General features: G+C 46.3%; 1 pseudogene; it reads left to right on the top strand.

Moving 5' to 3' along the window:
* The first annotated feature begins 231 nt into the window (after nucleotides 1-231).
* On the top strand, nucleotides 232-8,482 carry LOC118396388 (uncharacterized; annotated as a pseudogene).
* Nucleotides 8,483-8,977: the final 495 nt, after the last annotated feature.

The raw sequence follows: 8,977 nt of genomic DNA, 5'->3' as shown, positions 1-8,977 counted from the left end.
ATAACATACTATAGACATTATGTTACTGAGAAAAATACACTCAACGCAATCCATTTGGAAGTATGTGTTAATTGTCACCTCATTTCGGAGTGTTGTAATGCAGTGACACTTTCGCACACCAAACAGGTGGAGCCACCCAGGTGACAGGTGGAGCCCAAGATGCCTGTGGGAGTGCCACTCCCAGCCGGTAGTCATGGATACCATTGTCCCTGCACCACAAGAAGTGACATAATGTCGGAGGAGGATGAACGTCGAGTCGCTACCAAGTCTATGAACAGCCCCTTGGGATTGGACCTGATCCTACAACACACTGAGCCCCTACTTTCCGAATACCACTTCCTGCCTCTAGTAGAGCTCAATGAGGAGCCCCAAGACTGTCTGCCACTGGGAACCTGCTTGATCCAAGATGGAAGCCCATCTCTGGATGGATGTGTCCAATGAGTGTTTCCCAACTCAACACATTTGTCTTCTCTTCTGACCCCAATGGGGTTTTCTCAAGTGTATTTGCTGATTGAAGGATTAAGTCCTAATTAATGTGGACAGTTAATTAATGGATAGTAGATTATATTGATCAACTGCAGTGAACCACACTACCACACTACCCTAATTAATGTGCTTTTCCATTTACCAGTCTGGCCTTTGTTTGTTTATGTATCTCACCAAGGTTGGAAAAAAAATGGGTGCTATGGCATGAGTTCATTCATCTCATTCATCTCTCAGCAATTGGCTCCGATTGGCGGAGAAGGCTGCCGACTCCCCCAGATCTGCCCATGTGCTCTTTGTCACTGCCAAGGAGGAGCTCGAGTAGGTTGAGGTAGGAGACCAGATCAGACCAACTAATGGCCATCTACAGGCCCATGTTGGTGTTTATGTCCTCAGTCATTGCGTAGAGACACTGTCCTTGTTATTACAGGTTTAATAGAGATGTTATTTCAGAACTGTTTCGTTCACCTGTATAATAGAACGAGTATCTCTCTACTGTTCAATCTAAACCCCCAGTTGTTGTGCTCTCCCCTCCCAGAGCCTGAGGACCCAGGCTGGGGCTCAGGTGGTGCAGCTGGACAGTCTGACTCTTAGGAACAGGACCCTGACCAGGCTCTTTGATGGGGCCATGCGGTCACGCCTGTTGGGCATGGCCAGGGACTGTGGTCAACGCTGGGACCGCCTACATGGGACCATTGAGAGTGTTTGCCGCAGACTCACGGTAAGAGGTGCAAGATACCCCTTCCTTCATCACACAGATGTCTAAGGCAGGGGGACGTTTTCTTTTTTGAGCTACATCTTATTCCTCCCAAATGTATTCAGATGCCAGCATTGGACTAGACTATTATTCTGTATCTATATTGCTATACCTCCACCTCTCTTGGCCTACAATGTTATATTTCCCCTCCCCTCGCTTCACGTGCTCTCTTTCCTACCCAGTCTCCTCCTGCCCCTCCCCTAGCACCGTGTGTCCCAGCGGGAGGAGTTTGAGGGCCAGCGGGAGGAGATGGCTGTGTGGCTTGCTGACATGGACCTTAGGCTGACCGAGGTGGAACACTTCTCTGGATGGGACACCTGTGACAAGATGTGGGAGCTGCAGGTAAAGGACATGGCCTAGGACTGTACTGGACAGGACTGACCAGCCAAGTAATCTGACCACGCAATCAGTGGTCCTCACTTTTGCCTAACAACATTTTGCATCTGCTTTACCTGGTCATTTATTCCCATGAGCGAGGCGCTGATCCAGAAGAGCGAGCCAGAGGACGCCCAAGACATCGAGGCGGGGCTGCAGGAGCTGCTGCTCTACTCTGCCCACGTATTTGAGGGAGTGGGTCGTCTGCACACACGCCTGCTCAGCATGAGACTGGTAGGCTACGCTTAACCTGTATCTTTAACTGCACCAGCCACTCTAAGGCCCTGCTTTTCTGCACGATTTCTTCTCTTCTTCTAAGCTTCTGTCCACGGCTCTGAAAGGCCTATATGGGTCAAAGGAAGCTAGTGAAGGAAGGAGAGGGGATTTGGGGTTGTGGAATATGCCCATGCTGTTCCAGGCCAAACTGAGAACAACTCTACCATTTTTAGTGTGTTTTTATAGCATCCTGTAGTAGTTCTCTTCCATTTATATGTCCTCCTTTCCTCCCTCTCCCTATCCTTCCTCCCTCTCCCTATCCTTCTTCCCTCTCCCTTCATCCTTCCTCCCTCTCCCTCTATCCTTCCTCCCTCTCCCTCCCTCTATCCTTCCTCCCTCTCCCTTCATCCTCCCTCCCTCTATCTTTCCTCTCTCCCTCCCTCTATCTTTCCTCTCTCCCTCCCTCTATCTTTCCTCTCTCCCTCCCCCTATCCTTCTTCCCTCTCCCTTCATCCTTCCTCCCTCTCCCTATCCTTCCTCCCTCTCCCTCCCTATCCTTCCTCCCTCTCCCTCCCTCTATCCTTCCTCCCTCTCCCTTCATCCTCCCTCCCTCTATCTTTCCTCTCTCCCTCCCTCTATCTTTCCTCTCTCCCTCCCCCTATCCTTCCTCCCTCTCCTATCTTTCCTCTCTCCCTCCCTCTATCTTTCCTCTCTCCCTCTCCCTATCCTTCCTCCCTCTATCTTTCCTCCCTCTCCTATCTTTCCTCCCTCTCCCTATCCTTCCTCCCTCTATCTTTCCTCCCTCTCCTATCTTTCCTCCCTCTCCTATCTTTCCTCCCTCTCCTATCTTTCCTCCCTCTCCTATCTTTCCTCCCTCTCCTATCTTTCCTCCCTCTCCTATCTTTCCTCCCTCTCCTATCTTTCCTCCCTCTCCTATCTTTCCTCCCTCTCCTATCTTTCCTCCCTCTCCTATCTTTCCTCCCTCTCCTATCTTTCCTCCCTCTCCTATCTTTCCTCCCTCTCCTATCTTTCCTCCCTCTCCTATCTTTCCTCCCTCTCCTATCTTTCCTCCCTCTCCTATCTTTCCTCCCTCTCCTATCTTTCCTCCCTCTCCTATCTTTCCTCCCTCTCCTATCTTTCCTCCCTCTCCTATCTTTCCTCCCTCTCCTATCTTTCCTCCCTCTCCTATCTTTCCTCCCTCTCCCTTCATCCTTCCTCCCTCTCCCTTCATCCTTCCTCCCTCTCCCTTCATCCTTCCTCCCTCTCCCTTCATCCTTCCTCCCTCTCCCTTCATCCTTCCTCCCTTTCCTTTGTCAGGTGTTTGAGGATGACTGTGTACTGACTCAAGCCTCTGACTCCGGCTGTCCGTCTGAGGTCCTGTTGGAGCAGGATGGTGTGTTTGAGAAGAGCAGCGCCTCAGACCAGCAGAACCCCCCCCCAACCTGGACCACATGGTGCTGGAGTGGGACCCCTCCGTCGACATCGGGGGCCCCGTCTCCCAATCCAACGCCGACTTGTCATATTTCAGCGCCAACACAGGTAGGCGATTTAAAGAAAGGTTAATGACGCCGATAGAATAATCCACTTGTTCTATCCTCATCCATTGGGGTGCCATGAGAACATTTTTAAATGATTAACGCTGTCATTGTTTTCGGTGAGGCTTGGCACCAGATTTGAGGTGTGCTTGATTAATTCGAACAGATCGAGAAAAGCCATTGGCCAGAGATGGTGTAAAGAGGCGGAGTTACCTCAGCTACATAGGCTCTCAGTCCGATATAAATGACAGAGCAGCAGAGGAAATGGTGAGTAGACCGAGCTCCTCCTACTGATCTTTATTTTGGCTCTTCGCTCGACCACTGTTCCCTTAGGCTCAGAGGCACACGCAGGTCAACATGTTTTTGCAATATTATCAGGAATGTAAACTTGTGTTCAACCGGCAAAGGAATTTGAATAATGCGTTGGACAGTGAATACTGAAGTATGAAACAAATAATGATCCATTGAAATGATGACACACACTGTTGTTCTTCACTTCGATTAACAAGTAGTATGTGGGGTGGAGTATGTGTATGTGAGGAAAAAGCTAACATAGCTCTTTTTTTAGTTAAGCCTAAAGCCAATACTTCCATTATCATCGGTGTCAGTACAGAGAAGCTTTGTTTTGCTGGTGTGACTAATAATACTGATTGTTTTGAACTCGTAACCAAACCCATTGGATTTTATAGTGGAAGATGCAGAAATGTAGGTATGATTTTAGCATCGGATTTAAGCCAGAAATATAAAGACTTCAAAGAGTCCTCTGGGTTTTTGCATATTAAAACCAAAAATCTCAATGACATGTTAGTTCATTCCAGGTCAAATTGACACAATCTATCCTCACTTGTGGCTGGTGTTTCCAGAGGCCGGAGAGGAGGTTTGATTATGCAGGCCCAGTGGTGTTCTCACCTCCCACAATCCAGAGTGTCAGAGATGGCAAACCTCTACTCTCTGGCCACTGGATGACATCCATGCCTGATGGACCCTCCCAGGAGCCTGTGAGCTTTGACCCGCATCAGCGCCTGGCTGGGACAGACACACGGACACACCGTCCCCTCTAAAGCCCCCTCGGTCCAACAGCACAGAGCCTGCTCCAAGGTTGTCCAGACCGACAGTACTTGGAAGGTACACTTAAAACCCTGTAAAACTCCTAAGCCTTTTAACAGACTGATCCAGTGTCCCGCCCCCCGAACCATAATATTGCCTCCAAATTAGAGTGAAAACACTGTCTTAGACAGAAACCGTCTGATCCTTTGAGGACATTCAACTTGGCACACACCCAAAAAAGAACAGCCGGCGCAGTCTGAACTGAGTGAAGTTGGAGGAATGAGGTGCTAGCAACAGTACCTTTCATTGAGCAACATATTGCATCCCATGAGCATCCTCTAGCTTTCTGGAATGGCAGAGAAATGTGCCCTGGAGCTTCCACGAGACTCCTGACCTTCCACGCTGATTAGGTTCTGCTTGTGGTCCAGAGAGGAGTGTGTACTGTACAGTGAGACATGCACACAAAGGTGTTTGGTTATATGCAGACCTGTATGTTGGAAAAGGCTCACTTTTACTGTGAAGAGCTCTAGGAATTGACTTTCCCATGCATTATTTGCAAAAAATGCATGGATCATTTAACGCTGGTGAAATCACGAAAAAGTAAATATTCATTAAATCATGTGAATCGACAACTCAGTGTTTTGTGTTATTGCATGCAGCTTTAAATTCATTGCCCGCTATTTTGGGTGTGTCACATCGCCTACAAACTGTCTATTTTATATCTCGTCTTTCTCGTAAACAACTCAATAAGATGGTGATTTATAAATGCATCGGTGTAGCAGAGGCTACGTTTTTTTTAAGTGTCACCAAAACAGAAACCGCCCAGGAATATTTCCCCTTACCTTTTTTGGGAGAGGGGTCTTATTTATTTCTAATTAAGCTGTCTGAAGCCAAGCCTGATTAAAGCATTCTGTTTGTCAGAGGGGGACACGTCCGTAAGAAAGTGAATCGCTGTGCTGATGGAAAGCCTGATTTCACTGCAAAGCCTCAAACCTTGCGGAGGAACCATTTCCATTTCAAAGGGGCTCCTTTAATGTCTCTGCGCTCGAGGCTTAATTGGCTGCTTTACAGGGACGGAGGAGAGCTCTGGCGTTAACTGGCTTTTTAATGTCTGTCGTAATTGCAGGCGAGCGCGTAAAGACCAGACACACCATAGGCCACGAGCGTTAGTCAAAACCCAGTGAGGGGATAGAGAGAGAGCGTCGGACAAGGGGCTGATGGGTTGGTCCCATGACAGAGGGTGTGTGTGTGTGGCAACCTTATTTGGCCGCATCTATGAGTCTCTTTTGATTTACAATTGGCCCTTTGTTGCATATAAACACTGTCATGTAGAATGAGTCTAGCCTGTGCCGTAACCCAAACTGCTTTTTGAATGTGTGACAGTGTGCTGGTTGCTCTGAGGGAAGCCACAGTCTCAGGTACATCCCCGTTCAGACACGCCCCCAGGAGCTGTGTTTGACCCCCTACACCTTACAGTCATGTGACCTCCAGCTCAAGTCTGATAGGATGGCTTGTAGACTTCAATTAAACCCACAGGTAACAGTATCACATGAATTATTTTTGCCATAACAGTTAATGGCAGCTTGTAAAATCAAGTTAATTCACCTGTTGTCTTCAAAATGTACAGCAATGTACTGAAGATGACAGGTTGTATGCAGATCACAGTAGAAGTAGAAAAAAGAAAAAATAATAGTATCTTTGCCAGCTGCCTTGTATAGCTGTATAGCTAGGCCTACAGTGCAGAGGCCACAATGAACGCATATCCCCTGTCGGGTTAGCTGTGTGTGTGTGTGTACACAATCCCTCTCTCTGTTGATTCCTCTTTCTCTGCCAGTCTCCAGAGGAAGATACACACTGCAATGCCTCATGGGAGGTGGTCCATAGTGAGCAACGGTGAGTAAAGTCTTATTCAAGTGGAAACTATGGCCGCCTTTAAACAGGCAAACCAATTCTGATCTTTTGCCCAATTATTTATATTTTGACCAATCAGATCTTTTGCCAATAATTGGGCAAAAAAATCAGAATTAGTCTGCCTGCGTAAACGCAGCCTATATGTTTTAATATTCAATGCTTTGGTTCAATTTATATTACTGTACTATCATAGTTTTTACTTATAAGCGTACTTGAGTGTATCTATATATAATAACTTACATAATGACAACACTGCAAATACCTGTCGTGACATTTGATATTCCAATCAATACCAATTAGACAGTAATAGCAAATCTCACTCCTCCATGTGATTTATTGACATTAAAAACAGCACACACTCCCAGTCCCCAAGGTCAATAACAACTCCGGTCTTAAACGATGCTGAGACTTAGAATTATAATCACGCTCCTTCTATCCACGCTTTTCCTGTAGGCCAGATGATTGCCCTAACAGACAAACACAGTTCCGCTTTTGGCCCCTGGGGGCCGTGTGGGTACTAAAGACTCTGAGGAGCCCAGTGTTCCTGGTCGTCCTGCTGGCTGTGTTCCTAGCCCTGCTGGTCTTGCCTATAGCACTCCTCATGGACCCAGAGTGCCACCGATCCAACTCCCTGGCTCTCTCCTTCCAACTGGCCCTGAGCTACGTCAACGGGCCCCCGCCAACCCGAGGGACAAAAGTGTCACAGAGGGGGCACAACACACCCCTGGTGAGCCTGGAACACACCTGATTCAGGGGTCGGACAGTCCCAGAATGCCTTTGCATTTCAGAGCCTTGCGTAATGCATTAACAAGGAGGCCTTATGAGAAAAACGAGAAATTAAGAACTGTTTGGCCCAATCAAAATGTGGGCTTGGTATTTATCTGAATCCCTCCACCAACCTGCTGGCAGAAGTGGCCCATGACTTAATGGGCCTGATTTGTAACGATCTCTAATGGCATTCATAATGTGTCTTACTATGCCAGAGTAGCACTTTTGTTGATTGGTCTGTCATGATGGTTTTGTAACTTATTTATGTGGGTGATTTAGAATCTATATGGAAGACTTAATAACGGCAAATGCTTTGAGCATTTCTCTTTGGGCATTTGATGAGACAAAGTACACATTTATCTACATATCAATATTTATTATGTCAAACCTAAAGAGAGATTTAGATTTATCCGGTTCTATCTGCATTTTTGTCCAAATTGAGTTATTGACATAGCCTTGTTCTGTTCAATGTTCTCTACCTGTACAGTACTTTAAATACCCAAATTTATGTTAAGTTCAAAAGAGTGCAAGATAACATTGCTAACGCCATTCAAACCAATGCAGGTTCGGAACTTTGAAAGCCAATGATCTCAGAATTATATTTTTTACAAATAGATCGTTATAGTCCCAAGCTCTCGATTTCTCATGGGATTTCTGCAAATGAATGATACTGAATGCCCGAGTTCGGATTTACTAGGGAGACGTGCGGAAATACCCCATGTGTAAGTAATTTGTAGGTCAATGGGATAGGTGACCTGGCTAATGCACTTACAGTAGGATAAATTAGCAGTCATTTTGTACTGCTGCATGTGTGTGATCTTGTTTGCATGTGTGAGGGTTGTTAGTATATACTCAATAAATGTAAATGGGGTCCAGCTGGGAAACAATCAGCCAAAAGCCAATGCATCTGAGGCCAGTGAAGACAGTGTAAGCCTCTAAACATAATGTATGTGTTATGTAATGGTTTATGGTCCGTGCTTCTATTTTGACACAGTGGATGCAATCCTGGGTCTCATCTATACAACGTCACAAATGTAATGTCAAAGTCTGAGAAGTGAGGGGGGGAAAAAAAGTCAAATACATTTCTACTCCATAATATTATGAGGTACATGCACCTCATCTGGAAATGTTGGAGTATGTCTGCCTTGTGCTTGGGTGTGTGTGTTTGTGGGGGAGTGATTGCACAGACTTTTGATTCTTGTCCGTCCAGTGTGTATCAGCGTGGAAATGTTGTCGAAATGTGACAAGTCAGATGCCTCAGCTTCTTGCATTAATGGAGGATTTTTAATCTTCCGCTTTATACAGAAGAGAGTATGTCTGTTTTTTTTTTTTTAATGTGGAGTTCCAGACCTGTACATGCATCATGAAATAAAGGAACAGTGTGAGAACAGAGGGGTATAGATCTTCTCCTTCTCTGGAATGTGTGTGGAATGGTATGTCATGTGATTCTGATTTCGCGATGGCTTGCATGAATCTGGGCTAGTGGGTTAAACTGAAAGGGGGTTTTGTACTGGCGCATACAACAACAAAACGCACCCAAGAATGTTTCAAATTCAATTGGTACGCAAATAAGTTAATGTTGGAAGAATTTGGGGATGGCCTTTCAACACCATGTCTTGCCAGTGGAAGTGGATCCTGATGCATAGGGCCAGAGATTCAGGGTTGTATGGCTAAAGAGGAGACCATAGTCTGATAGGTCTTGACTAACAGGGCCACTCAGTTCACCCATGCTAATAAGGCGCATTGCAGTGTATTTAATCTGTTGTTTGTCCTGTTTTTCCAATGACTCGCAGAGGGGGAGTCGATTTATGGAGCGCGAATTGCCTGTTTGTGTGCGTTTGGCACAACTGCTAATACATTTTAGGACCTGCGTAGAGACTGAAGG

This window comes from Oncorhynchus keta, chromosome 1, assembly GCF_023373465.1.
Source record: "Oncorhynchus keta strain PuntledgeMale-10-30-2019 chromosome 1, Oket_V2, whole genome shotgun sequence".
Taxonomy (NCBI): Eukaryota; Metazoa; Chordata; class Actinopteri; order Salmoniformes; family Salmonidae; genus Oncorhynchus; species Oncorhynchus keta.
The sequence above is the reverse complement of the archived record's forward strand: the minus strand, read 5'-3'. Positions and strand labels throughout refer to the sequence as shown.